Source organism: Emydura macquarii, unplaced genomic scaffold (genome assembly GCF_026122565.2).
Source record: "Emydura macquarii macquarii isolate MOO-44397 ecotype Brisbane River unplaced genomic scaffold, CSIRO-AGI_Emac_v2 contig_2473, whole genome shotgun sequence".
NCBI lineage: Eukaryota > Metazoa > Chordata > Testudines > Chelidae > Emydura > Emydura macquarii.
The window spans coordinates 606027-623337 of record NW_027132610.1 but is presented as its reverse complement, the minus strand read 5'-3'; the positions used below and the strand labels follow the sequence as shown (position 1 = coordinate 623337).

Below are 17311 nucleotides of genomic sequence, written 5' to 3'. Positions count from 1 at the left end.
GATTACCTACTATGCCAATGGATGTAGTGAAGGTTGCGAAAAACGTTGTGACACGTTTAAAAGAGTGACGCGGCAGGTCTGGGCAGGAACACTTGAGCAGAGCACAATTACATAGCCTGTTTCGCAACCCGTTATCTAATTGTGTTTTGTGCCAAGAAAAGCAAAAGGGCTTGCCAAGTTATTTGCTGTAAATAAGCCAATCCCTGCTATTCCCTAAAGTAAATATGTTATGCTGTATAAAATCTTGAACTGCGAGCTATGCCACAGAGACTCCGCCATGAACTCACAGGGAGTGTCTGGCATTCCCCTGCAGCCGCTTCGCAGAGCTCTAGGGTCTCCCCTTTGCTGTTTGGAGCGTATAGCATATTAAAAATAAGTGTACCTAATTAGACTGGGCATGTTTTTATTCCTTATCTGGTATCCAGAACCTACAGGCAGCAGTGCCTGGCATAATAGTGGGAGAACTCCTCCTCCTCCCATTCGCATAGGTAGTGTCCACACTGAAATGCTGCGGCAGCACAGCTGTGCCGCTGTAGTGTTTTAAGTGTTGACAAGCCCTCTGTCTGCAGACAGCCCTGAGTAACATCTGTAAGAGGTGTGAATGCCCCTCATTCACCTCAACAGGGTATGTGTTTGTGTATGGTATTTGAGAGGAAGGACTGTCCACTGGCTAGAGTGCTAGCCTAGGCTGTGGAAGACCTGGGTTCGATTTTTGCTTTGCCACAAACATCTTTCGACACCCTGGGCGAGTTGCTTAGTCTCTCTGGGCCTCCATTTCCCATCAGTAAAATGGGGATATAATAGCACTTGCCTACCTCAGGGGCATTGTGAGGATAAATATGTTAGAGATTGTGGAGTGTTCAGATACTATGGCAATGGGGCCATGCAAGTACTTCGGACAGGCTAATAACTGAAACCTAATGACATTAGTGTACATGTCAACAGCATTAACTATTTCACAAATAGCAAAAAGGGAGAGGTCAGCTGATGTCACAGCATGCAAGATATAACAGGGAACTGACTATCACAAAGATATAATTTGCAGTCAGTGGTGTTTTGCCTCAAGTGACCGGCAAAAGCTTGGTTTGGGGGTGGAGTCAAGCTACACAATTTCCCCCTTCCCTCAATTTGACCCAAGCAACCGAATTGTTTTTAAACTAAACTGTTGTTCGACAAAAGGGGACCATGCAATAATTTTGTCCGCTTATTTCCATGCTTTGAATTTTAAATGTTGTGATGCATTAAGAAAAGGAATCAAACATCCATAGAAAGCCATATTTTTACCACAGATGAATTCTCATCAGTAAGTTTAAGACGACAAAAAATTCCCATGAAAAAAACGTCACAGACAGGTGGCAGGCAATAAACAAAAATTCACGGAAACCCATGACCTGTCCATTGGGGTTGGAGAGACTGATAATCCAAGCCCCACCAACGGGTTTGGAGAGGCAATGCTGGCTGAGAGCTGCTCCAGGCCCAGTGCTGGCTGAGAGGCGGAAGCCAAAGAAGTCCATTCCATGACCAATCGTATCCTTACTCATCAGATTTTACTCACCAGGCTTCTTCATACAACTTGTATTTTCCTGGTGGCAATTACATTATTGCCAACCCCAAATGTTCAAAAATAATGAGTCAGGCTCACCAAAAACCATGAGATTGGCTTTAAAATCATGAGATTAGGTAAAAATAATAGATCTGATGTTCTTTTTATTTGCCTTCTGCTTTTTGAGCCAGTGCTTTTTGCACTGGGAGTCACATTTTGAAGCTTTTTCCACAGTCACAAGTGCTAGAAACTTAAAAAAAAGAAAAGTATGAAGGCTGAAATCATCACATATCCACCTGATTCCAGGAGCTGGGGCTTTAAGGAAAAAAATGGTCATGATACTCATGACACAATCATGAGAGGGCAACACTGCAATTACACAGTTGCAGTGACCATTCAGCTAGCAGCCTATATTTCAACTAGATTTCCTCCGCTTCATGGGTTTAAGCAAAAGTCAGAGCACTGAGGACAAATTGAGCCAAAGATTTAGATAGCATAGGGAAACTAATTGAATTAGTGGATAGTCCCTCTGTATAAGACAGAAGTCTTTAAATGGGAAACTGACCCACTGCTGAAAATGGTTGTCAATAAGAGGTCCTCGTAAAACTCGCATTACTGTTAAAAATGTTTCCTGTAATAGAACCAAGTGTTTTTGTGTTGTTACACAAGCAGCTAAGCCATCATCAGAACCAGTTTAAGAGGGCCAGTTGTTGGACAACTGTTTTGATTAATAGGTCAGTCTCCTAGTATGGGCAGGCCACTCTAGTGTCTGCGTACCTGATCCTAGGAGGTATTTGATTCATGCATTCTTTAGTACAAAATCCTGGAACAAAATGTCACACAAGGTAATCAGCAAGGTTGGACTTCAGCCATGATGGTCACAGGCAACAGGATTTTATTTTCTCTCTTAAAACCTATCATGCATTTTGACATTTTAGTGTTTGTGCATGTCAGAGAGAGAGAGAGTGAGGGAAAGGTAACTGTGAAGTTGAACTTCATTGACTTTTGATCCTGTCTTTCACAAGGGACTAAGAGCATGAGCACAGCGATAGCACTTTAAGCCTCACAACCAAGCAGACCAGAATCTATGAATAAGAGCTTTGACTCCCAGAGGGATTATGGGCATGAAAAACTCCAGAAAAAATGACCTGAAAGTTACATAGAACTTCCCTGAAGAGTGTTTGTTTTACACATTTTTAAAACTCAAGATTGCCTAAATCAAGCTGTATGTATTACTGTCTCTTCAAAATGGTATATACAATATTACCACTGAGGCAACAAAAACAAACAAAAAAATCTAGGGCCTTGGGGTAGCAACACCAGGCAGTTAAAATGGGAAATCCAATCTTAAATTTGGACTCATTCAATCTTCTACTTCCCAAATCTGTAAAAGACTGAGAATTGACAATTTATCCAGCAGCATCAGAACTTAATTTCAAACATTGCATCTCTAGAACACCCCTTTGTCAGGTAGTATATACACAACTTGTCACAGATGATGCCGGATTGAAACTCAAGCTTTCCTAGCCCCAGGCAGATTTTTCCATGTCAGAAGAACAGGGGACGCATGGGTTAACTGGAACGGTTTTCTGCAACACTGGGTTAGGTGAGTACCAATGAGCAGGTTTTACATTGTGAGGTCAAAAGCTTTTTCATTACAAAGGACAAAACTTGCCCAAATGAAAGTTTATTCTTCAGAAAGCAGCAAAAATTTCAGAACCTGACACTTTCAGTCTTCTTTCATCAGTTCTTTCCCACCCCAAGTAAATTATAAAGACATTTTAAAATTATTTGGTTGCATTTACAAAAGGCACACTCATAGCTGTTTGTTGTTATCATGGCTTGTTCTTTGTTAAAAAAAAGTTCACTATTGTCATCCAATGTGTAATATGCCTGTCATTTGTACTTAAATACAGGGAATGATAAATGGTTATTTCAGGTACAATGTCAGATTTGACTTGTTTAAAAAAAATACACACACACGTCCATGAATTTTGCCTCTTTTATTCTAACTTCCTTGTGTCCTCTGTTAAAGATTGCACTGGCAAAAGTTAGCATGAACCTAATCTTGTTCCTTGAGTTATCACATGAATTTTATTCATTCCACCACACTCAGCACTGTAGGGAAATTCAGAAAAATATCAAGAGTAGAAAGAAATAGGAGACATGTGAAAGTTCATAGCAATAACCTTGGCAAGAGAAAGATCTTACGGCTGCATTGTCGTGAATGATGGTTGGGATCCTGTGTCTGTCATAGTCTGAGGACTCATTCCATATTATATATGCAAATCAAGCAATTTGCCACAGAACATAGTAATTCCAATGTAGAAATTCCAGACATCACAAGAACAGGAGGATAGAGTTTATAAGGAGCACGGAGACCACTTGTGAAAGAGAGGCTAAACACTCCACAAATATCTGTAGGAAATGTGATCTAGGCCTGATCTCCCTACGGACAATACTTTTAAACAGGAGCTTGTGTTAATGTACATGACGTGAGCTATATTCCATCAGTTGCTCTTGTGATGAGGAAACTGCAAGATGTAACTCACAGAATTCCCTCCCTTTCACTTGGATTTCCCCACAGAAGGGATGAGATGTCTCTTGGCTTGTAAGTTTCAGTTTCATTCGGCATACTGTAGATTTTTTTCCTCTCTCTTTTTCATAAGAAGCAGCTGTGCACATGCAATCTGTATGTAACACAACAACAATGCTAGGTTTCCCCTTCTGCATAATACAAACAAAGCTGAATAAGTCTTTTCATTTATCTTTATCCAGCGGTAGGCACGGTCCAAACAAGTAGTCAGTGACAGTTCCTGTCCCCTAAGAACCTGGAATTGATGCAGACAAGACAGGCATCCAGGGCAGTTACATTTTGTTTAGGTTTAAACGTTACAGGTATGCAACGTTTTCTTCAGTTGATGTCTTTCTTCCCCAATTACCTCCAAAAGAGCATTAATTGTGAATTAACACTGAATTAACGAAGAGGCAGCATGGTCCAAGGGACTCAGGTCTGGGCTCTGAGCCAGGAGTTCCGAAGTTCTAATGCTGACGGTTGCATGGATTCGCTGTACAGCCTTGGGCAAATCACTTGATTTCTGCACCTCAATCTCACCAGCTCTAGCTGATGAATAATAATAATTACAATTCCCTACCTCACATAGGGCTGTTGTTTTACTGTAAAACACTTTGTAAGTAAAGTAAAACACTTTGTAAGTATGGGAGGGAGGAGCCATAGGTATAAAAGAGTAGAAGTGCAATTCATTTTGGGTGCAGAACCATGATTCTAGCTCCCCTGTACCTGCGAGGCCCCCTCCAAGACAGTGCTGCACCTCCAACAAGTCAGTTTCCCCCTCCTCACACACCAAGTCTGAAAACCATCTTTTGAATCTCCCAGCCCTTCTCATCAATTTGCTACTCCCCAAACTTTCTCCTCAAACCCTCATCAGACTACAATTCTCATTGATACCCCCACCCACATCAATTATCCCCACTCCATCTTATTTCACCAAAGTCCAATCATCCACCTTCATTTTATTCACTCCCCATTTTGGATCTCCTCAAACCATCTGGCTTCTTTCCCAGGACTTTAGCAAGCTCCTTTTTCCCCATACAGAATTAGGGCTATCCTTCCTTCCATAAACTCCTGAAAATGTCCTGCTCTCTGTGCGCTTGTTATGATCTATACCATCGAGCAACAAAAATTTCAGAGAAGCATCAGACAAAACTTCTCAATGAGGCTTAGCAGACATTCATGAATGTTAGAGACCAACTCTCCCTATGGCCCAGTGGGCTTGCTCTCCAGCCAACCCAGATTTTTCTTCTAGCAATTTTCTGCTAGTGCTGCAAGTAGCCCACGGGGCAAATAAAGCTCTCCTTGGTCTGGTTCTGCTCATCTGATACTGGCTTTACATAATAAAGCAGAATCATTGCCAATAATGGTTTCAGCTAGACCAGTGCGGATCCCAGTTCAGCTCTGAGTACAAGCCTATTCAGAGCAGGGTTAGAATAGATGGTGCTTTTAATACCAGCTGCTACCTAGAACCTTGTGTCTATCAGTGCCTACACTGAGAAGCTGCACTGCTACTAGCCCCAATGGGAATTTGTAAAATTAGCTTTCTAGCTGTGTTAACAGTAACTAGTCTCATCAAGTAAGGATTCTGTGGCAAGGACAATAGAAAAAGATCTTTTGTCATTTAACAAATTTTTAGCTATCTGAAAGTTACTTTAGCCACCTTAATATAGTCTTTAGTTCTATCTAATGAAGCTTTGTGCAATACCTGTCCTGTGGGCTGACAGGGTTAAGAGGCACTTTCTACATTGCTGACATGAGACCTTGATATGGTTAAGTATATAGACTTATTTGCTGAAATAACACAAAGCTAGTAGGGAAGTTAGCAGTGGTTTGTGGGAAATCTGTAGGGTTCATTCATAGTCAACAGTTTCCTGAAGTTTTTTCCACAAATGACCATTTGACTTAATGTGAAATACAACACCTCTGAAAAACAATCTGAATAGGCAATAAATTTATTCCAAAACATACAGTTGACAACCACTCAACATTTCTAGCAACAGTTTTCACTTAAATATTACACACACTCTAAAAACTAAGACACGAAGTTAAATTAAATGGAGCTGCATCTGGATTATCCAGACTTGGTTTAGAAATGGGACTATCCCAAAAATATTTTTAAAGGTAACCATAGAAAGATGCTATTGTCTAATGTATCACTGCTCCTAAAAATCTAGGTTATTTATCACTATGTAACAGGATGAAAATCATACAATACATCCTCACAGAAATTACTACAAGTAGCAAGCCCTTGGCATTTAGGGCATCCATACTCAATTAAGCGAGATAAGCAGCAGATGCACATTGAACCATTTCAACTATTCATGGCTAGACAAGTACACAAAATAATTCTTTCACTGTGTAACCAGATGTTTGAAACAGGAGATAACAATAATCCAGCAGCAGTGCACCTGGGAAATACATGTGTTACAGAAAGGAAATTGAACTTTATTTCCTCTATTTTATTTTTATGTCTATGTTATGTCACTTTTAAATTAGTGATACTGTTTTGGAGAGCGGAAAACTGATATTTGCGTTTACAACCACAAAAGCATGCAGATAAATAATTTCTCTCAAGAATTTTCTAAAATGGCTTCTTTGTTTCAAATGCCTTTGTTACCAGAACTGTTTATTGTTATCTGAATGTTGAGCTGTTGGGGCTCAGACAGTAAGAGTATTTCTCATCAATTATTGAATACATTGTAGCCTCTTTTCTCTAATACTCTTAAAAAAAACACGGGGGGGGGGGGGGGAAAGAGAGGCAAGAAATAGAGTAGAGGTTGATGGGGGATATAAACCTGAAGATTACAATTATGTTGACTCCAGAGGAAACTTTAAAACCGAGACTGTTATATGTTGGGGGTTTACATGAGATAAGCACTTCAAGGGGCTTGATTCTGATCTCACACCAGTATAATTCAATTGACTTCAGTGGAGTTGATCTCAGTTGCACCATTGTGAATAAGACTGGCCCCAGGTGTTTCACTCTGCTTTCCACCATATTGGCAACTCCATTTGTATTAGGATGGTTGTCAAGCCATCTGCATGACACAAACACTGCAGAGCCGCAGAGCAAGGCACCTGGATATCAGCCCAGAATTTGCTACAGTCCCTCTCAACGCTTTGGGGTTTTTTATGTTTTCTTAACTGCAAGAAGCAACCTAATTTCTCTACTATATAAAATCCAACTGAAATCCAAAGGTGGAAAATTTAAAGAGACCAAACTTTGACACCACAGATTGTAATGACAGTTACTGAACTCATTCTAAAAGAAAAGGAGACTTTTCATGCCGGTTCTGGTGGATTAGGAATGTGTGTCACTGGGCTACAGAGTCACTAAAACTGTAGAGCAGTCTGCCAAAATAAAAAATAAAAGCCTCTTTTCTCCAGCACTTACCTTCGCTGGCTGCTCCCTCGCCTTCCAATGACCTGGGAAAGGAGATATGGCCGTGAGTACTGCCCTGGCAGGCTGTCACTACAGCAACCAGAGTCATCGGATAATCATCATCAACTCAAAGAAGCTGCTCCACACACTCGCGTGCACAGGCCCCTGGCTGCCACAAGCTTACAGCGATCGCCGCAGCAGCCTCCCCCCGTTTCCAGCCCAGCGAGCAGGCGTGGAAGCCGCTGCCCATCTGGTGCGGTGCGGATGGCACCGGGGTGCCCCAGATTAAGCTCGCGCGCCTCTCCAGCATCAGGTTTACCGCGTCGCTAGGCGACCTACACGGCGCTCGCTGCTGCTGCCGAGCCCAGCCCAGCCCAGCCCCGACCACTGAGAGCAAAGATCGGGAGGCGGAGGCGGCTACTCGGCTACCGAATGCAGCACGCCCGGGGGCTGCACAACATAACCGGGGGGAGATGCAAAATGCACGGGGCGTGTGTGTGTGTGTGGGACGGGGTGGGAGGTGAACGGGACACTGCTGCTGGGGTCTGCCTGGCGGGTCACTCTGCAGCCGGGCTCGGTCTAGGGCAGCATGCGCCGCGGGGGAGGGGCGGGGAAGGAATTGACAAGGCGCCTCTTTCCTCCCTCCCCGCAACGCGGCTCCTTCACCTCTCTCCTGCCCCGCGGCTGGCTGCTACGGTCCCATAGCGCCGCAGAGCGTCTGCCACTCGCCGGCTTTCCCCAGCCCCGGCAGCTGCCGCAATGAGGCAGCGGCGCTGAGCTCTGGCTGGATCAACTGCGCCGGAAACAGGCGGCGCGCGCTGCCGGATTATGTGGGTCAGATTCGGCGGCAGCCGCCCGGGCGCGGGGAGGGGGCGGAGCCGGCTGGCGCAGCGCCGCCCGGTGGGGAGCAGGAGGCGGCTGCCCCCTCTCGGCTGGGGTAGTAGTGGCTGCTCGCGCTGGGTCGCTGTCCTCGTGTGCCTTGGGACAGGCGGGAAAGTTGGGCTTCGGGCCTCATCTGCCTCCTGGGGAACGAGGGAGTGCAGCCACCGCCAGCCCTTGCCTGGAAACTGTCCTGTGTAGCTCAGCCCCCTCCCAGTGTCAGGGACGTTGCCCAGGCCCCCGCCTGTGACTGTGAAGGCCACAGCACCCCCACCCCCCAGAACAGATAGAAACTGACTTGCCCTGCGGGAGGGCTTTGCCTGGCTGACCTAGCATTTGACATGGCCATAGGCAGTAAGGCCAGTGGTGCCCAACCCTTTTGGCTCAAGGGCCACAGATAATTTTTACAACCCTGAAGGGCCACCAGTCTCCGCCAGCAGGCCCCCCACTGCAGCCAGATGGAAGGAGTTCAGTGAGGAGGCAGCCTCCTTGCTGATCTCCCCTCTCCCTGGCTGCAGCATGGAAACAGCACATGTCCTGTAGCCCTGTGGCTCCACCTGGGTTTCTAGGCAGTGGCTCCCTTCTGCAACCAGGGGGCCGGGAGATCAGTGATCCTCTCTCTCTCTAGCTCCAGCAGGGACCCGAGCACCTATGGACCCAGGAGGAGCGCTTTGGTTTCTGCTGGAGCCCGGGGAGGGGAGCGCTGATCTCCCATCCCCTTGGCTGCAGCAAGGAGCCTGCATGGGTCTTGTAGCCCCATGGAAATACACTCCACCTGGGTAGTTGTGGGCTACTTTTGGCCTTCAGGCCATAGGTGGGGAACCACTACATTAAGAGCTGGGACCTGCCAGGTGAGATCACTCTGGCCCTGATCCAGCAAATCACTTCTTCACAGGGAAATTAATGGGTGGACTGGCCTGCTTGAAGTTAATGGTGTGTTCAGGTACTTTGCTGGATGGAGGGCAGGAAACTTAGCACCTTGAAGTATTGAGGCCTGAGCCAGAGTCTGATTTTGTGGGCACGGTTTTCCATCAGGGATCAACTATTCTGTGACCACAGTCAGTTCATTCCTTTTCCCTGGCCATGTGTTGCATACACCGTTTATTGTAGGCACTGAACTGCAAGCTCAGCAAAGATGAGATAAAGATGCTATTTGCAAAAATAATTCTTTGTCTGTTAATCGTGTTAGTCATTCTGCATGCAGGCACTAGGAATATGCTGGCACACCTTGTACTGTTTCTAACCTTTTGGTTCCCTTTTCCTTGTGCCCCTACTGAGTGGCGCTTAGAGAGGGTAGCCTTTGGTGAGTGTAACAGATATCCCCAATTGCCCCACTCAGGATGGGTCAGAAGGTTCTCTGCTCTTCAAGGACACAGCACAGGGGCTGACCCTTAAAAAGAATCTAAGGTCACCTTTCTGCATTCTGATCTATGTGGGCATTCTGCTGCTCTCAGGCAGAGCCCCACTGATTTAAATGGGGCAGCAAGTGGGTACAGCAGTCTGCTCAGTTGGGATTAATTGGCTTGAAATAGAAATGAGGATAGAGAAAAAAATAGGATTAAAGCAAAAGAAACAGGCTGCATAGTATATCTAGTCCTACAGCTGACAAAAATAAACAGTTGGTACCATTTATGTCATTACAGTAGAGAAGCATTTATAAAGACCACATAAGTTCTAGCCAGCCTATTTCCCTTTCTTCTATGTCCCCTTTCTTGGCTAACCTGCCAGTGAGATGCCCTGTCCTCTGGCTAACTGTCATCTGCCCCTTCCCCTCCATCATCACACACATCCAGTGTCTTGGGTCCCTCCCCCACCCCCTTGTCCCACCCCTGTGATAGCCTGTGATCCTTTTAATCTTCAAAGTGCAAACCTGTTCATCATAATGCCAGGCATTGAAAGCAAAGATATTTAAATAGGTGTCCCCTTCAAGGGAAGATGACAGTTGTTTCTTTCATGAAATGTCCACAGAATGCTTTAAAGTCTCTCACTATAATAATTGCCATTGGGTAAACAAGTCTGGGTTCCTGCTTTTCCTCTGGTTACATGTATTTCTCCATGTGTTTCTTTGAAGCTGTATGTAGACTTTCATCCCACATTGGCAACCATCCACTGTCTAATAGGTTGTCTGGTGTTGGAGGAAGTCCCTTGGGGATGCTAATTAACCTCTTTTCAAATGTTTCCCATTACTGACCAAAGATGTGAACTTGAAAATAGCTCACTGCCTGCTTGTTAAACAGACAAGGTTTATATTTCTTTTACAAGTTATATTTACTCTATATCAAATATTACATCCACAAATCTTTGCTAAAAATATTAAGGTTGCAAAATCAGGCGCTCAGTAGTTAGGAAATGCCAGAATTAAGGCTTCCTGTGCAACCTTAATTCAGCTTCCTTGTGCGTATGCATTATGACACAATCTTTAATCAAATGATCACATACTGTTTTTTCCACAGGAGTCCTGCGCTCAGTTCTGGTACCTCATCCCCAGCAGCTGAGAGAAGCAATTTCAGGGAAAGTCCAATTCAGCTCATGCAGCACTAGGTTGGGGCATAATCAGTACAAATGAACTCTTTGAGGAATTTAGCTGCCAAACTCTAACAAATCTTTACTGAGGATATATAAACTGAGATATTTCAGAGGCTTATAACTTGGCCAAATTTGGACAAGTTGTCACAGAGAGAGCAAAAAGCATATCCCTGACACCAGAGCAACACATCCCACTGCTTCCTGAAATTTTAAGCCTTTCTTCCAAAGCATGGAGGTACTAGAACCTCTCAGGAAAATGGTTGTAAGATGGAGGGAGGGCGTTAAACATGGGCAAAACAGTGTAGTGTACCCCTTTTGACCTGAGTGGCTAGCCGAAAATTTGGGAGGTTGTAAGTGTTCCCTTTGGGAGTAGAAATTGACAATGGAGTCTAGTGTTTTCTTTGATGCAATCTTGTTTATTTACAATGTACAGAGTCCTTTTTCTGTAAACACAATAGGAATCAGGAGCAAACAGTTCCCTTGTTTTTGGTTCTAAGACTGCCTTTCTAGCCAGTGCTCTATATACCCAAAAAGCATTTTCTCTTAGCTTTATGTCAGGACCACATTACTTTGTTTCCATGCAGTGTCTGCTTGGCTTTCTTTCTCTGCTGTTTTGTTTCTCTCTGGCCATGTCTACACTAGCACTTTTGCCTGCAAAACTTTTGTCACTCAAGGGAGTGAAAGACCACGCTCATTTAAGTGGTTTTATTATGTCGGCGGGAGAGAGCTCCCTCCCACCGACATAACATGGCTATATAAACACTCTTACAGTGGCACAGCTGTAGCGATACAGCTCTGCTGCTGTAAGTTATAAGTGTAAACTAGCCCTCTATCTCTGCTTGTGTTGTCTCTCTGTCTCACCCAGTCACACTCACATACGCAAAGACTCTACACTGAGGAACACCCACCCTCAAAGTCCAATAATCATGGTATGCTTACTGTTTCCCCTTTGCATTCTCCACCAATTAACGTTATTCAAATAACAAATATCACAGGATCTTTTTCAGGGGATAAGGCAACAAGCCACGTTTATTGTGAATACAAAAATTTGGTAAATAGTATCAGTAATGCAAATACCAGCGAAACACGGTAACAATATCAATATTGTGCTTTACAAATACAGAGATTCTTGCTAATAAAGTATACTTCATTGACACGTTTCAGTTGGTACTTTCATTCACACTCATACACACAGACAGGCATACACAGACGGAGACAGACATACATACACAGGGGTCTCACAGATGTTATAGTTACCAGCCTCTGGGTGTTCGTGGTAGTCACTGGCCAGGTGACTGTAGCACGAGGGTGAGGAGCAAGGTTCTGCCGAATCACATCGGTACTCCGGGATGGTTGGTGATATAGACCCGAATCTCCAGCCTTCATCTTGCTGTCCCATTTTATAGGGAAAAGACCCCATGTAATTCTATGGGTTTTTGTTCTGTCATGCTGCATCTGCATTTGGTGTGATCCTTAATCACCCACATTGTTGCAAGCCTGATCTGATTTTGTTCTTTGAAGTGGGCTGGCTCCAAAGTTATCAGGATGGGCTCCTCTTCAGCCAGTTGAGTGGTAAAAGTTATTATCTTCGCTCCTTTTTTCCTCCCTCAAACATTTTCGGTGAGACTGGTGTTTTCTTCCTCTGTTTCCGATATCCCTTACTCAGACCAATTGTTCAATCACTCTCCCTGTCTACACCCACCTCAATTGCTCAGCCATTCACACTTCAATCACTCAGTGCCAACTCCTGGCTGAAGAATTCACATATTATTTCTAAAGCAAACATTATTTCATTTTTGCCAGTGTCTTTCACAATTAGGTAGGTATATTACATTTCACAGTGTGGCTTTTTATACTTAAAATAGGGTTTTTACAAATATATTGAAAGTGGGTAAAATTAACAGATAAAGTGGTCAGTGGAGTGGTTTTACAAACAATTTTAAAACAAATAGAATTATAGAAAGTACAGACAGACTTGAATTATTATGCAGTAAATGGATATTTTAAAAAGGCTGAAGTGAACATTTAAAAGGGTAGAACAATAAGAGTCTGTTGAGGTTTTAACTTTTGATTAAAGTTACTATGTGTCAGGCTGAAGTGCCTCTTGGTAGGAATGGGGGCGGGTTTTTGGCTCTGTTCTTTCATGTATTTCATGAAAACAGGATTGGGCCAACAGGAGGAGGGGGAGTGATGGGGCAGGGCTGAAGCACAGTGCACTACAGCTATTCTGTTCTTCTTGAAGCCTGTAGGAAGTGGTGGGAACCAGAATGTAAATTAAAGCAATCTCAGGGCTGCTCTAATTTGCACTGGTCAGCACAAAGGCCCTTGAATGGTTCCATGATACAGGAAGCACAAATATGACTTAAAGCCACTTTCTCACACAACCCAATCCCTCTTTTTTTCAGCTAAGGGATCAGAATTACTGAGAATCAGGTCCAGTCTGTCACACTAGCCACCTTCCAGACCAAAGAGCAGCCAAAATCTCCCAAAGCAGACCTGCCATTCCACAAAATCTGATCCCTAACTAGCAGATGTTGTTAGGCAAACAGGGCTACCAGGATGTTCATAAAACTCCCAATAAGAAACTGAACATCCCTGCCATCCGTATAAAATCTTGTGCCCAGAAAATTAAAAATTGTGCGTTATAGCATAAATATAGCATGTCTGCCTACACCCATGTATTTAGAAGTCACAAAAAGTGTTAAAATAAACAAACCCATTCAGCAGAAAAAAACAAGCTCCCAGTAGTTGAGTGATGTCACAGTCTCCCAGCAGTGGCTCATGGAACCTGCTGGGAGACATAAGGAAAGAACAAATCACCAGCAAGATTAATTTATTATTGGAAAGAAAGTGACAGGAGCATACAAAAAGCAACAAAAGCATATATCAGCACAACTAGCTCAGATGTTAATGTAAATCAAAAGCGAAAGCTACTAATTATTTTGGATGGGAAATTTTGTTGTTGCACATTTTACTGATGGAGATAAGGTTGATGCAAACTATGTATGATATGTCCCTCTGAAGAACTTACCATGGTTTTTAACAGCTACGGGCAATTTTCCTTCTTCATTGCCAATGCCACTCAGCCACCATTGCTTGAAGTTGCTTTTCAGTTAATGTTTTCATGAAAAGCCAGACTTATATATTTTTATGTCCTCTTTGTCAAGTATAAAGTAGCATTTTGCAGCTTGTATTTGAAATACTTTAATCGTATATTCTGTTACTTCAGATATACTATAAGGAGAAAATATTTTGCACAACACTGAAGTATTCATAAGAGCTGCAATAGGAGAAGAAGAAGAGGAAGTAAGAGTGATCCTAGATAAATGAAATGCTCTTGGAGGGAGCATATGCCCTGTGGAGATACCTTTTCTTACCTTAATTTTTTAAACACAGTCAATAGCCCTGATTGTTCGTTCCATCCAAACCTCACCATTTTTGCATCTGCCCTTATTCTGGGAGCTGGCAGGAAATTGCCCGTCACTGGCATAAATTAGAGCAGCTTCAGGTCGGCATTAATTTACACTCAGCTGCCTATGGCTTCAAGGGGCCACCAGCACTGGAACTGGGAGGAGGACAGGACAAGGAGCCACACCCCCCCACACTTTTAAAAGTGGGAGGGCCATGCTTTTCCCTTTTTAGCAGAAGAAACATAAGCACAGAATTCATGTTCCCCCGCAGATTCCCCCCCTTCCCCACACAGAATAATAGATTCTGCTGGGGAGGCACTGCAATTACACCTTTTGCCCAGTCAGGGCTGCTGTGGCACTGGAAGAGAGGGCAGCTGGCTCATTGTCAGAGCAGCCGGCCATGGAGAGGGAGAAGGCACTTTAGCCTTGGTCCCCCCACTTCTACAAAGGTTCCGGCGTCCTTGCAACGGGCCATTTTGTCAGCAGAAAATAGTCAGAGCACAGATGGTCGCACCCTCTTCCTCAGTCATGCTACTGACACATTCTCTATTCCAAGAGCTGTTTGCCATCCAGGGGTCCTTATTCCCTAGTGACCAGATCCTCTGGCTTTAAGAAGTGTGCTGCCACATACAATGAAACTGCTGATAGTGGAGAAGCAGTAGTGGAATAAATAGAGCTGAACTGACAGTTTGTGTCTTTATTATTGCAGCAGTTTCCTAACTGTGAAAAATTAAGGTGGTGATCAGACTTTCCAGATTGAGGGAATATTCTGCTTTAGCAAGTCTATCGTGGTATCCTAGCACATGGTAACCAGAAACAATCAGTTCAATTCATTAACAATAGATAATGCTTCTTATTTTTAATAAATCAGTAGTTTTAATGTAAAACATGTTTTGATAAACTTTCTATTATGTAACCAGCAATTTTAAGGTAGTTTTATTTAATAAAATAATTAAAATGTTGTTTTTGTGCATTTTTAATTGAATATGAATTTCTATCCAAATAGGACTTGACAAAAATCACAAGTAAAAAATTAATCATCATCTAATAAATAAGAAATGCATCATTCATCATTTTCTAACATAATAAAACATGTAAAATTAAGAATCTGAATAAATGTAAATCAGGCTATATATTCACTTTATTAAATGTGCACAGATATAATGTGTCCTACTGATTAGCAAAAAAGAGCCCCAAATTTAGTGTAAAATGTATATGTAATTGCAGATAATATGTTTTAATGGTTGCCAATTAATGAGAATTCACCTTTTTCTTTAGGAAAATAAGTAAAAAATACAAATGCAAAACCAGATTAAAATTGATGATTAAATCAAGGTTTCCTGATTGTTGATTTAAATCATGATTAAAATCAGTGATTGAAATGGCTTTGATTTATATCAGTCTACCCTGGTATAAACTATAAAGCTCTCGCTGCATATGCAAATATTAAAGAGCCTTAATATAAAGGAGGAGGAGTTTTTCACAGCTGGAGTGGGTGATTTTAGAACTAGTAGAGCTCATCCTTTCACACCTACTTTTTATTTATAGATTGGAAGAGGAAAACAAGATTTTCAGCTTTTTCAACTTCCAGCTGGTTTCTTAACTTTGAATGAACTGGTCATTGAACTGAACTAGTTGAATAAATTGAAATGAAGAAAATATTTTCTTTGCACCGGTAGACGAAACTACTGCTGTCAAAGGCTGGTTTAGCATCTCAGCAAACTCTTGTTCCAGATGCTTAGCCAGTGACTTGCACCAGTTCAGTGTTCTGACTTTCTTTAAAACTTGGCAGCAAACATGTACTTCTTAAGCTTATTTTTTGTATTTAATTTAAATGATTTTATAGCTTACAAGAAATTTAGGCCTTAACATATGTTGTCAGTTTCCAATTTAATTTATAATAGGTTTATTTTTTCAAAATAAAGTTATCTTCAATTTAAATGAAAAAATCCCATTTCCATTTTTAAATCTGTTATTTTTTAAATGATTGATTTTATCCACCCTGGTTTATATAGTTAAATAAATAAATAGAAACATCAGTAAAGGACGTGGCCCTTTTGTGGTTCTATGAAAATCTAAAAATATTGCACCAAATTCCTGTGTGTATAACAATAATTATGGTTTGTACTTCTATTGACACTTTCATCTGAGGATCTTCTTTCACTTCAGATGGGTTATTATCTCTAGATTATGTCTAATACTGCACAACATACCTGAGATCCTGTATTCTGTCCTGTATATAATAATGAACCAAATGTGTATGTATATTATAGAGGTATGTGCTTAAAACACAAACAGATAAATAAAGGTACACTGGGGAACACACTAGAAAAATATAGGGAACAATCCTGCATAGGCAGAGAGATGATGTTGTTGACATAACATGTCTTTTCTATCTCTAATTTCTATGATTGTGTTTGACTAAACAAATCTGGTTACTCTAATTAAAAACATATTGATACAAAAATGATAATTTTTTTGTTACTATGGATGTACCTTAATATCTTACATTTATACACTGGAACAGCTGTGGTTTATCTGCATCTAGTTTACAACAAGCATCACATATAGGTATCTTCAAAACAATGGATTCTAAGGAGCTTGAGGATACTGATATTGTGGTAGCCAAAGTTATCTGAAGAAGGCAGATAAGATCAGTCAGTTCTTAAGCCTCTTTCATTGTTACTTGGTTCATTTTTGGCATCACACTTGATTTCATTCATATTCGTTTGACTGAAGATGTTGTACTGTTTAACAAAGGAGTAGATAACAACAGCATGTAGATGATGTCAACATGAAAGACGATATGTGACAAGCTTACTCACATAACTCTCAGACAGATGACAGTTCAGTGAAGTGGCTAGTCTGCTCATTTAGTTTACTCTATTCTTAATTTCAGTAATTCTGTTGGAAAGGATAATTTTTTCAGATGAAGTAAAAAGTTTAATTCATTTCATGGAATTAATTGTTCCATTCATTCCTTGAAGTAGAAAAAG

General features: G+C 42.1%; 1 protein-coding gene across 4 annotated transcripts in view; it reads right to left on the bottom strand.

Annotated features, from left to right (window-relative positions):
- The window catches only part of ELMOD1 (ELMO domain containing 1), a 64454-nt gene extending 56140 nt beyond the window's left edge, over window positions 1-8314 (bottom strand). For 3 of the 4 annotated variants that reach the window (XM_067562800.1, XM_067562799.1, XM_067562797.1), the window contains exons 1-2: window positions 8167-8314; window positions 7513-7544 (exon numbers count right to left, since the gene is read on the bottom strand). The gene's annotated coding sequence lies outside the window, so the exon portion shown is untranslated. The remainder of the gene's footprint in view (window positions 1-7512; window positions 7545-8166) is intronic. The other variant, XM_067562802.1, reaches the window with a different exon arrangement.
- Window positions 8315-17311: the final 8997 nt, after the last annotated feature.